Genomic DNA, 19467 nt, shown 5'->3' with positions numbered 1-19467 from the left:
AACACAGAACATGTGGACTTAGAATCATAGAATCAATTGGTTTGGAAAAGATCTTTAAGATCATCGAGTCCAAACATTAACCCAGCACTGCCAAGTCCACCACTAAATCATGTCTTTGAGCACCACATTTACATGTCTTTTGAGTACCTCCAGGAATGGTGACCCAACCACTTCCCTGAGCAGCCTGGGCATCTGGCATCGATGTAGAGTAAGACAATGCAAGGCATCCAGTACAGTTTCCTCCTTTACTTCAGAATACTTCTCCCAGACTTACTGTGTAATTAAATATTCCTCACACAAATCATGAATTAAAAATGGCATTTTGTACTGTTGCATGTGTGAACTTCTGTAGCAAAGCAAGAGCTGAATGATTTAATTGTCAGGACTCTTCAGTAAACATCAGGGGACATTAAGTAGCAGGAACAAAAGGAACTCAGCCTAGATGAGAAGAAATTGATACTTCAAGTTTTTGTTACTTCACACTCTCTTGCTTGCTTTTATATAGGGGAAGAGGTACTAAGTTTTTTTCATCAAGCATAATGTTTATGTATTCCTACCATCTGAGCTCTTAACACATCTTAACAAAAAATGAGCATTAAAAACTGTAGGATCCCAAAATCAAATACCTGCAGAATGGAGTCTGAGCGGTCTCAGCAAAAGGCCTTGGGCTACGAAAGCTGGGGGAAAAACCTCAGTTTGAGGACCAGACAAGGTATCACCGGTTTGGAATGTCCTGCCCAGACCCAGAGAGACTGTACTCTGATTTTAGCAAACCTCTGCACAAAATCCATTGTTGTTTTCTCCCTCCCTGTGTATCCTGTGTATTCTGTGAACTTGAATATCTCTCCCCCATGTAAATCTCCAAAAATGTAATCCTAAGATAAGTGGGTTTTCCCCATGATGTAAGTGCTAAACCCAAAAGGTGTAACGTGGGTTTTTCCCTTACTTCATCCTTTTAAAACTCCCTGTTTGTAGTACCTCACCCCCCTATGAATATGTAGACCCCAGACCCTTAAAATATCAGCCTGTATGTCCAATAAAGGATTCCAGATTCTGCCTCCAACTGGGATCATGTTAGTTTCCTAGACTCCCACAAAAAACAACAGCTCAAAGGTCTTCATCTGCCAGACCTCCAAGTCTTTGGCTAGAGGCCCTCCAATCAGATGCATAGATACAAATTTGTGTTTTGCTACAAATTTTGTTTTTTCCACGCTGGGCCATTTTAAACTTTTCATTTATTTACCTTTCCATGATATTTATGTTGCAAAGTTTTCCCCTTCTGAGATAAAAAGTGGAGGAAGAGATGACTGCTTCAAAGCTGAGCAATCTAGGAGTATAGTGCTGCTGAGATACAGCTACCACTAACTGCGGTGAAGGTCAGGGCACACAGAGCACCACTGGTGGGATTTGCTTGTCCACCTCTCCATCCATTCAATAGCTCCCTGTTGTTGTCCATTGCTGGGGTATCGAAGAGTTCTTTAGGTTAAATGGCATGGCAGTAGAGGAGTCCCCAGATAGCCCTACCCCTCTTATTCTTGATGTAAAATTCAAGCTGGCCTGAGGTTCAGTGGGATGAACTCCAGTTGTAGGGCTAATGTCATCTGAGGTTCAGCATGAATTACATAGATTGCCTGATGGATGTACTAGACAGAGAGACTGAGCTTGCAAAAATCATTCTTACATAGCATTTGCTTGTGAAAAGAAGCTCTGTCTTCTAACTGCCAGTGAGCATGGTGGTGTTTCAGCAATCTAGGTCGGAAAGTGACTTCTGAGAAACCCAGCTCCTGTAATCCAAGGGAAAAAAAGCACCATCTCACAGTTGACCATTTCACTTTCACAGTTCAGGTCATTATTTCACAGTTCCTATTAATTTTGCTAATTAAAGTTCTACTCCAGATTAAATTGATTCCTTTCCTAATTTTCTTTTAATGAGATCTGCATCAGTCATATGCAGTGAGTCCTGATGTCAGTAGCCTATGGTGTTGAATACCATTTCTATTTGTCATCATGTATTTCCTTTGATCGTGTATATATCTAAGTGGCAGAAGCAAATGATATTTTTTTCTAACAGGAATTTCTGGTATATTATAATAACTTTATGACTGCTTACCAAAAATACAGAGTAAAGGTTACTGCCTCAGTATGAAAGTGCTAAGGACACGTCATCAACTTTTTCTGAGAGAATGATTATTTAGAATTATGAGCCAATATGGAATTGTAGGTGAAACCTATACTGGTAGTCCTGATTCAAAATTGCCTGAAATTCTGCATGACCCAATTTTCTCAAACATAGAGAACCAGTGGCTAAAGTTAGTGCTATGCACATAAATGAGGCAACAGTTAATTTTTCTTTCTAAATCTTACCAATAGACCGGTTGCAGCTACACGCACCTACATATAAAGCATCCAAGTCTTCTTGCTACAGTAGCAATGCTTCATACTTTATGTTAAGAAAGTATGCGATACAAACCCCAATTTTGTGATATGAGAACTTTCCTATGGATTTTTATCTATTTTAGCTGTCTCTAGCACTATGTTTAAGAATAGGAAGAGACAGTCACATCAATGTTATTTTTTCTGTTTTGCATTTTTATACTTTTTCAATCTACAAGGCACACACACCCACATTCACTGTCACCACATTCTCTTTGCAACCATCAAAATTGCTCCTCAGGCACAAATGCCAGCATTTGGACAACAACACAATGTGTCCTAACTACACACACAAAATTAAAAAGAACTGAAAGAGGGTCAGTTTAGATTAGATATTAGGAAGAAATTCTTTACTGTGAGCATGGTGAGGTACTGGAACAGGTTGCCCAGAGACATTGTGGCTGCCCCATCCCTGGAAGTGTTCAAGGCCAGGTTGGCTGGGGCTTTGAGCAACCTGTTATAGTGGAAGGTGTCCCTGTCCATTGCAGGGAGCTTGGAACTAGATGATCTTTCAGGTCCCCTCCAACTCAAACTATTCAGCAATTCTATGATTGCTGCAGACTGCCCTTTGATATTCACACCATTGCTGGGAATAAAAATAATAAATATGCTATTGGGTCTAAAAGTATGAGACATATTATTTTTGGGTCATAGTCCATAGCATTAATTCAGCTAATAGAATACTTGGAAGGCTTAAGAGACTTGTCAGATAATATAGGAGCTTACATGGCCATCTTATCCTTACCTTGGCAGTAGCCAAACATGAGTACTTCAGGAAGAGTGTATGATATATACCACTCTTCTCATGAGTGTTTTTCTTGCTTTCAGTCATTTGTAGCTTGGGGGAAAACCTGAACCAGAATGATTTTATGCATTTAATAACTTTCAGTTAATTTCTAACCTCTGATCTTATGCAGTCTGCTCCTGAAGCCACATGAACATCCACATCAGCCTATGCCAAGAAGGTCTGTGGATGCCTGTGAAGTGAGACAAACCTTGACCAAACATGACATTTGCTGGATCTGGTACCTTCTTGCTTTTGTACTGGGAAGAGAAAAAGGGAATCAATCAATCCCTATTCACTCTCTCTATAGTTTGCTTTATTTTCCAAATCTCAGTAAGACTCACACAGTCATCCTTTGTTGAAACTAGAGAGATGTAGCTTCTTTATTTAGAGTGGCACTAGGCCTTTGATTATCTTGTTACCCTTCTTTGAATCTTTCTCAGACCTATCACTTTTCTAAGATATTCTTTAAGAAGAAGTGTGAAAAGAACCAGAACAGGACACAGTATCCAGGACTTAGGAAAACATGGATTTATACAGGGACAGGAGGAGGTTTTCCATTTTGCCTTTCCCAGAAGTCACTCCTGAGCTGTTGTTGCCATGAAACTGTCACAGCCCCCAAGTTTTACTCCTGAATGATGTTCATCAGTTCAGAGACTCTTATGTTAGTCAGTAGTGGAGTTAGGAGTGTTGTATCGTATGTGCATCTTTTGCCATATAAATATATTTATAAATATATATATACACAGCTAATTATCATTTGACACCTAACTGATGATTTTCATTAAGCCTTTCTACAATTCTTCTGACAGTCCTAGTCTACCTCAATAATTTTGTGCCATCAGCAGATATTTATATTCTGAAACTTTGAAGGCACTGCTCTTCAGAATAGTTCACTCAATGCTGTGAGTTGTTTAAAAGACTATAATAATTTACCCATAGGGAAGAAAATCTGATGCTGCCCTTGCAGTAGAGTGTCTATATATACAAGATGGCTTATATGTATATGTATAGACACAATGTATATAGTAACTATGTTATTACTAAGCAGTGATGTGAACTCTCCTGCTTTCTTAAAAGGTGAGACTGGAAGCAGATGCATTTCTGGAGAAAAAAAATCTTCCACTATTATTTCATATGAGCTACAAGAAGAAAACACCTTCCTAGGAAGCTGACAGTAGCTTTTTTGACATCACACCAGGCTGGTAAATGCACATATTCCTTGACTGAGTGATCTCTTATCTTTCTGGTCTCATAAAAACATTTAATTTGCCTATAAACATCCATATGACTTCAGAACAGGATTCTCTAGAAGTTTTGTACAACTTATTTTCCAGGAGGAGCTGGGTGAATTTTGTGTCACTGGTGCTTTTGAGGACAGTTGACCTCTCCAAGAGCCTTAATGATGACAAAAGGAGACAGTAATAAAACCATTATCTTTCTAGAAGGGTTCCATCCCCTCATCTCATGGTGCAAACCATCTCTCTTGAGAAATAAAGGTATTCATTTCTCAGCTAGAGGAACCAAGAGCTACCATTCAGACTGCCTGTTTCAGCTAGGTAGAGACTGGGAAATGTCAGTCCCAAGTTGAAGCCTGCTCAGCTTTGAAACAAGCTCTGAAACAGCGCCTTTAGCTTCTGGTAATGCCATGTCAAAGTGAGATTTGGCCCCTATGTCTGAAGCAAGTCTACATATATTATGAATCTAGTTAATTTAAACACATTCAGCCTATCCTGAAGGTCAGCAGGTGAACTTCTCAAGAGATAGAAGGTAAGCGTGTGCTTAAAATACTTTGGTTGATTAAGGTCTGATAAAATCAGCATTTTTTTGATGATAGCTGTTTGCACAGAAGTAGCAAATTATTAGAGAAGCAGCTGCCCCAGGAGGCCCTGCAGTGAAATGTTGTCTATCACTGAAACTAGGCCTGTTTTAAATTTGCCTCTGGTTACTGAGTTACAGTGAAGGCAAATGCCTCTGAATTTCTGCCCCACATCTTAACATGAAATAGGAGCTCTGAAAAGCCTCCTTCTTAAAATCCTACCCTGGGCATCTATGTTTAACTCATGTTCTGCTGTTCTTTGTCTTCAGAAACACTGGAGTAGCATTTAAAGTGACTTTTTGACAGGTGCTGCTCACTGACTGAAGAAGGGAGACTGTTTGTCTTCATTTTAAACCACGGACATTTTGTTAGAGATTTTAAGCTGCCCAGCCATACCTCAGCTGTTGCAAATGTGAATGCAAACATGTGCCATCTGGAGCTACAACCAAATCCAAGATTGTAAGTACAGAAAGTAAATAACAGCTCATCAATGCTCCTCAGTCAGAAGGCAGGATGAGAGAGGAACATATTTCTTAACTCTTCAGCTTCTTATAAATCTAAAGCAGCAATAGATTTCCATGGATGAATGTGCATAAATAAACCCAAAAGAGTTTATGCTGTTTAAGCAAACAAGCAAAACAAACAAACAAGCAAGAAAAAACCCAAACAAATAGCTGGATAAGTAAATTGTCTCTGATTTTTTAACAGCTCTAACCTGCCTCTCACTAACATGGGGTCAGAGACTTCTTCCTCTGAAAACCCAAGCATCCATCACTTCGGATGCCATAGCAGACATGCTGCTACAGGGCCATTTCTCCCTTGGTGAAAGGTGAGGGATTGGTTTAAGTAGTGTGTGGAAAGGGGTATGAATCTGGAGACACGAGTAGGTTTTAAGCCGCCCAACACCAATTTTTTGTTTTCTTCATACTGGAAAAACTGGTGGATTTTTATAAGGATAAATTGGCAAATTTTTATAAGGGCACACCTTGGAGGGTGGGATGTAAACCAGAAGTGACTTCGTACCAGATTGTGCCATTTTTCTGTAGCTCCCTCATCAAGGAGATGGTGTTTGTACAGTCACCCTTATCAGCATTGGGACAGGCACCATCTGTCATTTTAAATGTAGACAGATACACCACTTATTATTGCTCAGGAGGTGGAAAGTGCTGCAAAACAAGGTAGAAAATTGGCACAGTTTTTGAAAGCAAAGTTAGAAAATGTTCCTGGCCAGCAATGTCATCTCCAGAGTGACACTGGGAAGGCAACTCCTCCCTTCAGCCCTCTCCCCTGCTGAAAAGAGTGATTGAGATGATAAAACTTTTAACATATTATAGAGCCCACGATAATGTTAAAGCTAAGTCTGCCTTATATCATTGAAGATAAATGCCTAATCTAGTGATTAGCATTCTATAAATACCACAGATTAGCGAGTGAAGGTTAGATGGCAGATTAGATATGTGGTGTATATCTTCAGACTTACCTTTACACATTTTATTTATAATAAATGAGCAAGGTCTTAACAAGTAATCTGTGGTGCAAAAAACTAAGTACCAAAACTAAATACCAAACACTAAATATGAAACATTTTATTTTGAAATATATAAGGGGCAAAACGATAATAAGTTCTGATAGAAGTATAGAACTAAGGTATTGAGTTTTCTCTGTGACAAAGTTAACATGCCCAAATTTCCCTCACTATTTGCCATAGGATAACTTCTCTATCAATATTTCTTGAATTAAATATCTATCCATTCAGACTGGGGGAAAGAAAGGAAAGAAAAGAAAGAAAAGAAAAGAAAGAAAGAAAGAAGGAAAGAAAAGAAAGGAAGAAAGGAAGGAAGGAAGGAAGAAAGGAAGAAAGGAAGAAAGAAAGAAAGAAAGATCTATCTCAAAATCTGGATTTTCTAAAAGCTCAGAGTATTTAAAAACTGATAGAAAAATCTACATGGTTTGGGTTTGATTTTTCATAATTGGTTACTGATTATGACCCATGGAGTCTGTATGTACAAATCTCCAAGTGTTCACCCAATCCCAGAGAGATTCTTCATCAAATATCTCCTCACCACAGTTTGCACAGAAGAGCCCCGTTTCTTCTATCTGTCTTTGACCATGGCCCCACTGTGATTGCTGTGACTTTGTTCTACTATACCCCTGCCAAGGAGTTACCTGCTCCATTCTCTCACAGCTGGTTTCCCTTCTGATCTGAAGTAAGGTTGGGAAGAGTTCAGACACACTTGTGGCAGGGTCTTATTGCAGATCTATTTCCTTACTATTTCTTACTGTTTCCCAAAGGGGCAAGGACAGAGCAGTTCCCACATCCGGGAACTAGGATATCAGGGAGTCCCTGGACCTGAGAGGAGTAACAAAACACATTCTATTTTTGGAGCGTAAACATCTTTGTGAAAGCTGTACATCCAAGTCTATGAAAATCTTCAATTGCATGAGCTTGAATTACTTCAGATTTTTAGAAATTCTCTGGTACTAAACATAACTGATAGTCAATCTGTCAAACATTTACCTAACAGGCACCACTGAAAACCAGTAAGGGTAAGAGTTTGCCAACCTTCAGGCAATTATTTCCTTAAGAGTAGGTTGTTCTGACTAAAGTGGGGAGGAAGAAAAGATGTTGAGTTATACATACATATTGTAAATTGTAAATTAATTCTTCTATCTCTGAGGCTCTGTTGTCAAGATACTTTGGGGAAAGAGCTAGCTTTATGATAACCTGCAGAAGTGAAGAAGGAAGACTGAAAACCTTGCCAAAGAGCAGTATGGTTTTGAACAAACAGGCTTGGGAAATTAAGGCTAAGGAAACGAATTTCAAGTGCTCAACCCCTAAGTAAAGTAGTCACAGTGTCTCTGTGCAGAAAGAGTTAGGATGCTGAGAGGGTAGAAGATCCTGAAAGTTTTAAGTAGTACAGGTTAAAAACTGAAGAGACAGAAAGGAGGAAAAGGTAAGCCTAAGCATATTTAATAAGTGCAGGTTATGAGAGGATAAATGCTATTTGCAAATATTCCTATGAAAATGTGCATTGTCCATGGAGTCAAAGGTGGCCACAAGACAGAAGCACTTCCTCGCTGTTCACGGGTAGTTTGAAAGACATTCAGACCTTCTGGACCTGCTTCTGTATGCAGTAAATGAATGCTTTGCTCATTTAGTGTTGAAACTTCAGCGTCGTGAGATCAACTGTTGCTTACTCTGGCATTTATCTTATTTCTGTCACTCTGAAAAACAGCTCTGAGACTTTTAGAACCAAGCACATTTGCAAAAATCACATTTTTGAAAGAGAAGTCTGTCTCTGTTTGTCTCATAAAAGTCTGCACTTAACCACTTTTAAAAAAAATATTAAGGTCATTGGAAACTCCAATAAAGTGTTTCAGTAAATCATCAGCTCATTAGAGCAATGGAAATTAAAATGTATCCAATGTACTGATTTCAAACACATTATAAAACTGGGCAAGAAGTCAAGTGTGTTCTCTAGTCTCAGTGTAATGTTCTCTGTCAGGACCCACAGTTCAAGTGATTTTATCATGCCATATGCCAGTGACTGCTCCCAGCTTGCAGAGACTACTGGGAGATATTTTTCCTTCAGAGATGCATCCATTGTCACTTCTCAAACTAGCCTTTGAAATTAAGCAGAGACATACCCTTTTCTCCCTTAGCTACCCTGGTAAACAAGTGTATGAGGAGCACTGACCTCAAGAGTGTGTCACCTGAAATTCCCAACTTGAAGGGAACAGACACCTTAGAGTCCAGCCATGTACTTGAAATTGTGTTCATAAAGGCAAGATTTGAAAACCAGAAATCCAGATCAGTTTAACTGTGAGGCTTGTGTGAAAATGTAAAAAGAAACAAAAGACCAAGCGAACATGTGTGTGCAGTGTTCAGGTCAGTACTCAAGAGTCCTTTCACCCTCCCCAGTTCCTGTGAGAGGACAGTAAGAGATTTGCAACAGTCCTGTGGGAGGTCACATACAAACTCAGATAGACTGAAGCATTTATACTTCTAGGACTTGCTTTCTTTTATAGCTCAGACCCAACAGTGGGGATCATTCATCATTCTGGTTCAAACCCCTCCCACTTTTTCTCCCTCCTCCTGCCTCATATGCTTCTTGTTCATTAGGTCCAGTGGGAAAGGGTCTAGCAGTTCCTTCCATTAAGTCAGTACTTGATACCATCTTGTGGAGATGTGACTCTCCTTTGGACAGAGCTGGAGGGTTTCTCCTTGCTCAGACAGGTCACAGTGATTCCCATAACGAGCCAAGACTTACCAAGCTTTCAGCTCATTGTGAAGTAGAAGTGAGCTGGGAAATGTCCAAATCCCAGGATATAAGTGTTTCATATTAGAACTCCTACTCTGTACCCACACCAAATACCCTGCTCATCATGTGTTAAACTATCTCAAAAGTGTGAACAAATGACACAGCTCGTTACTTGATCTTATTTGAGACTAGAGTTGACGGCAACCACATGTGGAGGTGTCAGTATTGTGGAGAGTACCTCAGCCCAGTTCTCAGCTCAGTTTGGAGAGGCTTCTGGGACAAAATGTACTAAGCTGACCCAACAGGTCCCATCCCACAGCAGAAGGTCACCCCTTCAGAGCCCTGTGCTCCTGATCCGTCCTACGCACTTCTGCAAGCAGCATTTGGAAGGACAGCATTCACCTTTGCTCTGCTGTCATCCATGCTAACATTACTAAGAAACTCTGAACTATGGCAAAGAATAGATTTGTTTTTCAGAACAAATGTAAGAATGGAACACCCAGTAGAAAACAAACCTGTGAAAATTTTAATTTCAAACACATTTTCTCTTCAGCAACTATGAACATGAGGTGTTTGGTTTATTGTGACTTCAAGTGTCACCTTTAAATCCCAAAAATCTGGAGCAAAAATTAAGTGAAAACAAATCAGTGAAAAAGTAATTCTGTTTTTATCTGAAATGTCAAAACAAGATGTCACTTTGAACACATCTAAAGTTAAAACAACCAATACAGAATATATTAAAAATGCCGTACAGGACAGCTAAAAATATTTACTTTTGGAAGAAGCCCCTGCAACTCCAATTCACATGTCCATAGCAAGTGCTGTGGTTTGAAAAAACAGTAAGCTGTTTCATTAGCTGGTCCTTCCTCACCTTCTGTTTGAGCTAGTGTTTCAGTGTGCATGGAGGATTAGCAGATTGTTAATACAGCATCAGAAAACACACACCTAGACCCAAAATGTCATTTCAGGCAGCAACAGAAAAAAAATCAATAGACAATAGAAAATCCCACCAAATAATCATCGTAATGGGAGAGGAAGAGATCTCTGGAAGATCAAACCTTGTGAAAAATGCAACTGGGAACATTTTGACAAAAGTGTAGGTGCACAACTATTGATGTCATCAGAGTGAATGACACTTCAACTGTTGCAGCAGGACTGAAGCACTCCAGTTCCTGTCTTATTACACCTCTGCCATTTACAGTGAACCCATGAAAATGATTCAGATGCTACATGGTCATGCAACCACTTTGGTGCTAAAAAGGATAGGAGTGAGATTAAGAAAAAGGTCTTGGTGCATTTTGTTACATATTAAACCCCAACACTGAAATCTCAACAGATGGAGGCATTTAGAAGAAGAGAACAACTGAGGAAGAAAACTGTCAAGTAAATAGAATAAAATTATTGGGAAAAATATTATTACCGGTTACTCATTTTCCTAGTTATTATTAAGAAATTGAAATGTCACTATCTGAGCCAGGAGCTTACTATGAAAGTTTTAATCTCAAAGAAGATAAAAAAGAGGAATGTGGGAAGAATTTTTCTCCTTTAATTTTCTAACACCACAATATTTTTTTCATGCAAATAAAACATTTCTGTCACTGATGTCCACAAGAAACCACACAAGTGGTTGTGTTTGAATGTGCTTTAGCAGCACAGATCTGATACTACGACTTAGAACTGCTAAAAGAAAAAATGGCATGTGAAGACACATCAAAATGGGCATTAACTTACTTTATAAACAAATGTTTTATGCTATCCCTTTCTTTCATGCTTTCTGTTTTGTGTGCCTCTTTGTCACTGGATGTTTGAGCAGGCAAAACAGCCGGACCTCAGCCTTCTTTGGAGTCATCACAAACCAAATTAATACAAGAAATAAATGTGCTCTAGCAACTTACAGGTGCATCCTAGCTCATTTCTCTCAAAGCCCAGAATATTTATAAATGTGAAAGTAAAGATGGAAGGCAGATTGACCCTGATAACCATATATCATTACTTCTAAGAGAGTTGTTGGGATATAGCCTCATGTATGCTTATCACACGTAACAGTTGCTATTTATGATAATACAAATAACAAGAGCAGCAGTGATGGAAAAATACTTCCCTGTTTATAGAGTATTACGAAGCTTTGCTGTGGCACCCTATTTCCAAGACTTTTCTTTTCTCACTCCAAATCCAGGTACACTCCCGAGTCCCTGAATGTGTAGGTGGATTAGCTACAAAAAGGACTATGACCACACACCTGCTACTTTTGATCTGACAATCATCTTCATGAGTTTATTATTTATGTTCACTCCAACCATCTTAAAGGTAACCCAAACCACCCAGATGTAATTGCAAAATCCAAGGAGAGAGAATTATATGCAGGTTGACTTCACAGGAAGAAAACAACTGATAAGAGACCAACATGACAGCTCACTTTAGTTAACCTTTAATGGGGATCCAGCAGCAGCATGTACTTGCTAAATATGTTGTTTCAAAAGCAAAAAATACACATAATCTCATCTTGTTTATGCAACAAGTTAAATTAGTGGAAAATGTTAATCTCTGGTCTAATATGACAATGTCTATGCTATAAAGCCATAGTGCAGAGAGTACCATTTGACAGCAGGTTTCAAGTAGGACTGCTTTGGTTTTGCCTTTACTTTACACTGTGAAACCAGTGTTTTAATGTCAATTTTGCAAAGGGTTTTTTAAATAATCATTTACACACACATGTATTTAAACACAAACAGGCCTCTTTAATCAGGTTTTTTCATATGCTTTTCTGTGTTTTGGAGCCAATCAGGAGAAAGCCCAGAGGAAGTTTTTCCCAGTTAACATCACCCATAACTGATCCTTTCTTGTTGTACTTCTCTCCAGTGGTATATAATCCTAATGCTAATTTCCCAGTTTATATTCACAGGAGAAACAGGACAGGGAAAAATAAAAAAAAGCAAGCTCTGCAAACCCATTTAAATTTATTGACAAAGTCCTTCACACCTTCAGACCTATATTCTATTGCTTGTAGTCAAACAGTCAGTTTGAATCAACAGGATTTTCACATAAACAAAAACAGGGGGTGTAAAGCTTATTTTGGGAAGTGATGCAGTTCAAGATAGACCTAGAAATACAAAACAGGTTTGTGATAATCACTCTGTGGAGACTTAGGTGGAATCTCTATCTCACTGCATCAGAGCCGGTGGCCAGGAAGACCACCTGCGATAAAGTAAGAACTTGAAAGAAACACATGCACTGGAGAAGATGTGATATTGTGCTGGTTTTGGCTGGGGTAGAGTTAATTTTTTTCCACAGTGGCAGGTATGGGGGTATGTTTTGGACTTGTGCTCAATACAATAATATAGAGATGTTTCTGGTATTGCTGAGCAGGGCTTACAAAGTGCCAAGGCCTTTTCTGTTCTTCATACTTCCATGCTGGCCAGGGGGTTGGGGGCATTTGGGAGGAGCTGGAAAAGGTGGTCCCAACTGACCAAAGGGATATTCCAGACCGTATGACATCATGCTCAGTACATAAAGTAGAGGGGAGAAGGAGGAAAGGGGGGACGTTTAGAGTGATGGCATTTGTCTTCCCAAGTCACCACTGTGCGTGATGGGGCCCTTGAGGATGGCAGAACACCTGCCTAATCACGGGAAGCAGCAAATTAATTCCTTGTTTTGATTTGCTTGTGTGCACAGCTTTTGTTTTTCCTATTAAACTGTCTTTATCTCAACCCATGAGTTTTCTGGCTTTTACCCTTCTAATTCTCTCCCCAATCCCACTGGTGGGGGAGTGAGCAATCGGCTGCAAGGGGCTTGGCTGCTGACTGGGGTGAAACTGGAGCAGGTGTAAAAGGTACTAAAAGCTGCCAAGCTAATGGATTTATATGAAAGAAAACAAGGAGCAAGAGGGATTGGCACGGAGCCACTCCTCATAGCATGTGGGCAGGAAGGAAAAGGAACTGAAGACTGAGAAGCAGAGCTGAACTCAGTGCCTCAAAGGGAGAGTACAGAGTTCACAGACAACCAGAGGAAGAGCCCTCAAGCCTCCAAAGGTGATGGAAACACCCCATAAAAGCATATAGTCCAGCCTAATTCTCAGTGCCCTTTTGAACTATGCAGGTGCCTATTAAATAGTCATCTCTTAGGAACCATTCTCTTCTGACACCTACACCAAGCTGCTTAAAAAGGATGACAGGAGCATTGTTGGAATCAACATTCACAGAACACAATTCCGACTTCTTTACAGAAAATTGGTTGGTTAGCTGGTCTAACAGAGGAAGGAGACACAGCGACTTGTGGGGTTGATCCCTGGGCTTTCAGACCCCACTTTCAAAAGCGTGAGAAGCAAGAGACAGACCCAGCACCATTAACTGACTAGGACAGTGGGAGGGCATCATGCAGCTCACTCAGTGCAACAACTCTGTGACAGGGAGACTTCTGGCTTCCTACCGTGGAAAGCCAGGGATTTATTTCTATCAATGTTTCTTCTCCAAACAGTTCGTAAAAATCAGGTGGCATCTAATTTTCAGCCTCTGCGGGGAGCGCAGGCTGCACCTCACCCCTGGCTGGCACAAGATCACCAGAATGACTGGCAGTCCCAAATCTCACAGCCTGATCACCAGTCTCATTCAGCAAAGCTAAGAGAGATAATAGTTGGCAAGGAAGCAGCTCACCCAGGGACAGGAGGCATTCATCTTTCCCATCCTTTGGACCAACACGAGCCTGCCTAAAGCCTTTTATCGGGTGAAATTTCATCTGTTGTAGAGCAGCTCTGGAAGAGATGAGTCACTGAGAAAGATAAGGTTCTCAATGAACAGTGTCACCCTTACATTTTAGGTCACTGAACGTGAGCATAATGAAGTGCAGTGTGCAGCTAGTGAAGTTTTTCACACAACCTTGTGCTAGATTTGAGACTCAAAACCATTTTTCCTGTTTCTTTGCCTGGTGCCCTGCCAGCCAGAGCCCTTTGGAGTCCTGGGCTGAGCCCCAAATTAAATCTATTCACTCTCTTTCAGTAGGACAGATCTCTCCTACTGAAGCTTTATGCATTTGGGAGCCTATTCTTGTGCTGACAAGCCTGAAGTGGCCCAACCTCTGAAAAACAGAAACACTTTTGGGGCACAACTCCAGGGCCTGCAGCACTTCCCAGAGCAGCACACACCTCCTCCTTTTTATTTCTCTGAGGTAATAAGCTTGAATTCAAAGTACTCCTTGGGAGGTTCACCCAGGCATCTCTCTGCAGTGGTTTGAAGGACTCCTGACCAGTTAGCAATTGATCCCAGCAGGAGCAGACCACCCATTTGTTCTTTCTGGTTCAGTCTAACCCTCAGTCAAACCTCTCTGCCAAAGGGGCTCTACAGAGGGATCTAGACAGGCTGGATCAATGGGCCAAGGCCAACTGTATGAGGTTCAACAAGGCCAAGTACACCTTGGATCACAACAACCCCATGCAGCGCTGCAGGTCAGGGGAAGTGACTGGAAAGATGCCCAGCAGAAAAGGGCCTGGGAGTGCTGGTCAACAGTAGCTGAATATGAGCCAGCAGTGTGCCTAGGTGGCCAAGAAGGCCCATGGCATCCTGGCCTGTGTCAGCAATAGCGTGGCCAGCAGGACCAGGGCCCTGATCGTCCCCCTGTACTCAGCACTGGTGAGGCCACACCTCGAGTGCAGGGTCCAGTTCTGGGGCCCTCATCACAAGAAAGACATTGAGGTGCTGGAGTGTGTCCAGAAAAGGGCAACAGAGGTGAAGAAGGGTCTGGAACACAAGTTTTATAATGAGCAGCTGAGGGAGGTGGGGTTGTTTAGCCTGGAGAAAAGGAGGGCTGGGAGAGACCTTATCACTCTCTACAGTTACCTGAAAGGAGGTTGTAGCCAGGTAGGGATTGGTCTCTTCTCCCAGGTAACAAGTGACAGGATGAGAGGAAATGGCTTTAGGTTGTGCTGGGGATAGGGAGTTAGATTAGATATTAGGAAAAAGTGCTTCACTGAAAGGGTGGTCAGGCATTGGAATAGGCTGCCCAGGGAAGTGGTAGAATCATTATTGCTGGAAGCGTTCAACAGGCCTGCAGATGTGGCACTCAGGGACACGGTTTAGTGGTAGACTTTGCAGGGCTGGGTTAACAGTTGGACTCAATGATCTTAGAGGTCTTTATCAACTTTAATGATTCTATGAAAATTCCGAAACCCCCCTAAAACCAGCAAATAACCATCCATCAGCCACTGCCAGCATTGCACTCCTTCAAGCAACCGAGCCAACATACCATACCTTTGAGGGGATGCAGGGTGACCCAAGGCTGCTTTTATCCTGGGGCTTGTTCAGCCTCTGCTTCTCTGGGGAGCTGTGCAATATGGGGGGGACCTGCTCAGTCACATGCAAGTGACCTTATTGTTTAAAGCAACTCACTTTGCTGAGGGAATGCAGCTGCACTCAAACCTGGACTTTTCCTGTGCCTGCAAGGAATGGTGCAGAGGGCAATAAGAAATATGACTGGATTAGGTTGGTTGTGGATGGAAATGTCAGAGGCTAAGATTAAAGCCGTGCTTGAAGGGAAAGAAAGGATAGGAAGCAGACATGGGATGTAAAAAGGAAGGGAGGAGAGGTTCATCATCTCAGTGACAGAGCCTTTGCCTGCTGGAGTGATGGTGCAGGGGGGGCTGCATGCCCAGCCCACTTCTAATGCTGCTCACAGTGTTTGCCTTTGGCTCACAGGCCCTTCTCAACTAAATGATTTGTCACTGCCCTGGCTCTCCCAGAAAAAACGGTATCTCACAAGAGCTATGAACTAAATTATTCCATGTTTTTTCTCCATTTCAATCTGTTCACCCACAAAGCACATCTCGCTCTTTGCAGCTAGTGAAAGGTCTCGGCATAACATGTATACCAACACAGAGAGTCTTGTGTGATAGGGCAAGATGCCCATAATCCGGTGGAAGATAAAACAGAGCAGAAATACACATTCTTAAAGGGTGCTGGTGGTTTTAAATAAATTATGCAGTTGCTTTTTTTCCCCTAAAAGATTCCTTTAAAGTGCAGGGTACATTCCCCCATGCAGTTAACAAAAACTCTGCTACCAGCAATACTGTGGTGCCCTCAAGTGGATGCAAAACACTCAGAAATGTGCTACATTGCATCGGAGTGTGGTCCCTGCTCCCTGGTTTGCTACCCCAGGATACAAACACAGCACCTGCCCATCCCAAGAGCCCTTTGCAATGCCAGAGGAATAAATGCACTTTGACATTAAGATTGCCAGACCAAAAGTTTCTCATTTAAGAGACATTTATTTTTTAAGAAATTGATTTGGGGGGGGAAAAATGCAGCTTGGTTGCAGCACTACTTTTCTGATATTTCCAAGGGGTAAGCGGAAAACAGAAATAGTTTTGGGTCTAACCACAGACCAAATGCCAGATGCAGTATTGTTGGTCTTCCTCATAGAATTGGCAGCTGATGCTGAATTGCCTGACACCAGCTCTCACTGATGCCATCCAGTCACCACTGCCAGCAGATGTGAAATACCCCATTTTGCCACCTGATGCTTCACTGGTGGCAAACTACCCACCTGAAGTTCTGCTGGAGCCAACTGCTTCCTTCCCAGAAGAGTCAAGGGACAGGCACAAGCTCAGGAGAGGCATTTTGGGTGAGAAGACCATACTCTGGGATAGAAGTGAGTTCAGGTGTATGGATGTGAGCCACACAACTGGAACAGGGAGGGGGCCCTTGTGTATCTACCAGAGCAGACACAACCACTGATGCAGAGGGAAGGATGCTCCTCTGGGAGGTCTGTGTCACATGAGGGTGAAGGTGCAGTCTGGGCGCTGCCCAAAGCAAATCTGTGAAACCATCATGAGTCCTGAGCCAAGCGTGCTGCTAGTCATCAAGAGACACGGCAACATCTAACTGGAAAGAGATGCCAATTACTGCTCTTCACAGTATTGTCATTGTCACAGCAAAAGATGAACAGAAAGCAGCAACACAGATATTAGCACAGTCAGCAGTGAACTGGACATACAGATTAACAGCATACTCGAAAAAACACAGGTCCCATATATGGCTTCCTCCTCCCCATGTTTCCATGTACTGTGCTTTTTGTCATATCAGAAAGATGTAGGAGCATGACAGGCTCCAGCAGACACCCTGAAAGAAGACAGGGAAGATTTTGAGAGGCTGGAGTGGAAGTAAAAACATTTTGACACCCAGCTCACATAATTTAAAAAAAATCCCTAATTTTTGAGACTACACAACAAGCCTGGTTGAGCTTACTGCTCAGAGGTCACAGGGCATGTCATGCTACTGCTAAAGAGAACTTGAATCGTGGTTGGTGACGCAAAACTTAACAGCTGTGCTTCGGTAACTGACCTAAGCTAAACACACCATGGGTAAAGGTTCGCTCAGAAGAGCAATGGAGGTGCTGATCCACAGTCACACACATGCTCAGCTCACTGCCTGTCTTCGCCCTTTCCGCAGAGCTACTCCCCAGCAGTCTCAGCCTGTCCTGGTGCCCAGGGCTCTTCCTGCCCAGAACAAGGCTTGGCATTTGTCCTTGCTGAATTTATGGGGTTCTTGTTGATCCACTCCTCCAGCCTGCCCAGGAAAAGCAGCTTTCATCTCAATTGTTAATCACCTGCAAATTTGATGACGACGCATTGCATTGCCTCCTGCAGGCCATTGATGATGCTCAAATAGGACACACCCCAGCAACAAGTAGAGAACTGCAGGGGTCTATAAAATACAGCTGCCCTCTAACCAATCATCCAACCAGTGTTTCAGCCCTCTTCTAGCTGTCCATTCACCCATTCACCCAGTCCCTAATATCCTGTCTTGGATACAAGAGTCTTACGGGAGGCAGTGTTGGAAGCCTTGCTAAAGTAAGGGAAATATCATCCCTTGCTCACCCCTCATCCCCAGATCCAGTCATTTCATCACAGAAGGCAATCAGATTAGGCAAGCATGACTTAATCTTCTGAGCAGCTGTGGAAAGAAGTGGCAATACAAGACTGAAGCTACAGCAACCATATTGATTAGAAAGAGCATTCCTAGGTGTATAGAGAAATCATGGTCAACCAGTGTCAAACAGAAGCAGCTGTCCAGAAGAGCAGGAAGGAATACAAACCTCCTTAAAACAGCAGGTTTGCTGAAAGTCTATAGTCACAGCAAATTTTAGACCCACTACTGACAGACCAGTGCTGTCTGACTGGACAAAAAGCATTTGCCATTAACAGCCTCAAGAAACACACCTTTCAGACATTGCCCAAAAGCTCTGTGTGCTTGAAGTCAACATACGTAATCTACAAACCAAATGCCAACCTGGGAGAGAGTTGGTGAATACAGAAATTTTTCCCAGCGGATCCATCAGAACTGAGCTAAAATATAGTCCAGAACCAGTGGTGTGTCAGTATTGTACAACTCAGACAACAATTACAAGACCTGGAAATCAAAGCCCTACCAAAAAAAGTAGAGCTATGAATACAAAAGATTGTTCATAATCTCTTACCGACATGAGGAAATTCTCAGTACAGGTAGAAACCTGCTTAAAGGCATCTAGACTCTGACTAATATTTTTTTTTAGAGAGAGAGATTCAAGAAGGTTAAAAAACATTTCATATTAGCTTGAAATTAATAGGTGGACTGAGGACACTCAACACCTACCAGTTCTATGCCAAAAATACAGGCCCAGACAGAGAACAGAAGGGACTGCTGACGTTACCATACCCGCTCTTATGCCAAAGGCAGTATCAGTTTGACGTTGACTGGACAGTGACATATTCCTCTGAAACATCATCACTGGTAACATCTCAGGACAGCACCGACAACAGCATGAAAAGAAACCCATCCCACACATCAGCACTGTTCTGACCATGACGCTGCAAAGAAAGCTGAAGAAAGCAAAGCTGCATTCTGGCTGCCTCTGGTACAGATCTGATTTAAATACAGTCACAATTCACATTAAAAGCTGGCCGTCATTAATACAAGGGCAACCGGAAGCAGCAGTTACAGTAGAAATGCAATATTAAGCAATTAAAGGCAATGTTATGATCAGGGCAAGTAGTTGAGCTTGGAGTGTAGAAGATGCAGCAGAACATCCTTCTGCTGAGTAAGTCTCTTCTAGTCCTTAGCGCTCAACAAGCACCAGTCTCGGCCTGACTTGAAATGAACTTCCCAGGGCAGATCTGTGGCCGCACCATACCAGCAGCATGAGGA

The sequence above is a fragment of the Manacus candei genome, unplaced genomic scaffold (genome assembly GCF_025592945.1).
Source record: "Manacus candei isolate 608988 ecotype Guabito, Panama unplaced genomic scaffold, ASM2559294v1 h1tg000011l, whole genome shotgun sequence".
NCBI lineage: Eukaryota > Metazoa > Chordata > Aves > Passeriformes > Pipridae > Manacus > Manacus candei.
Note: the sequence above shows the minus strand (reverse complement) of the source record.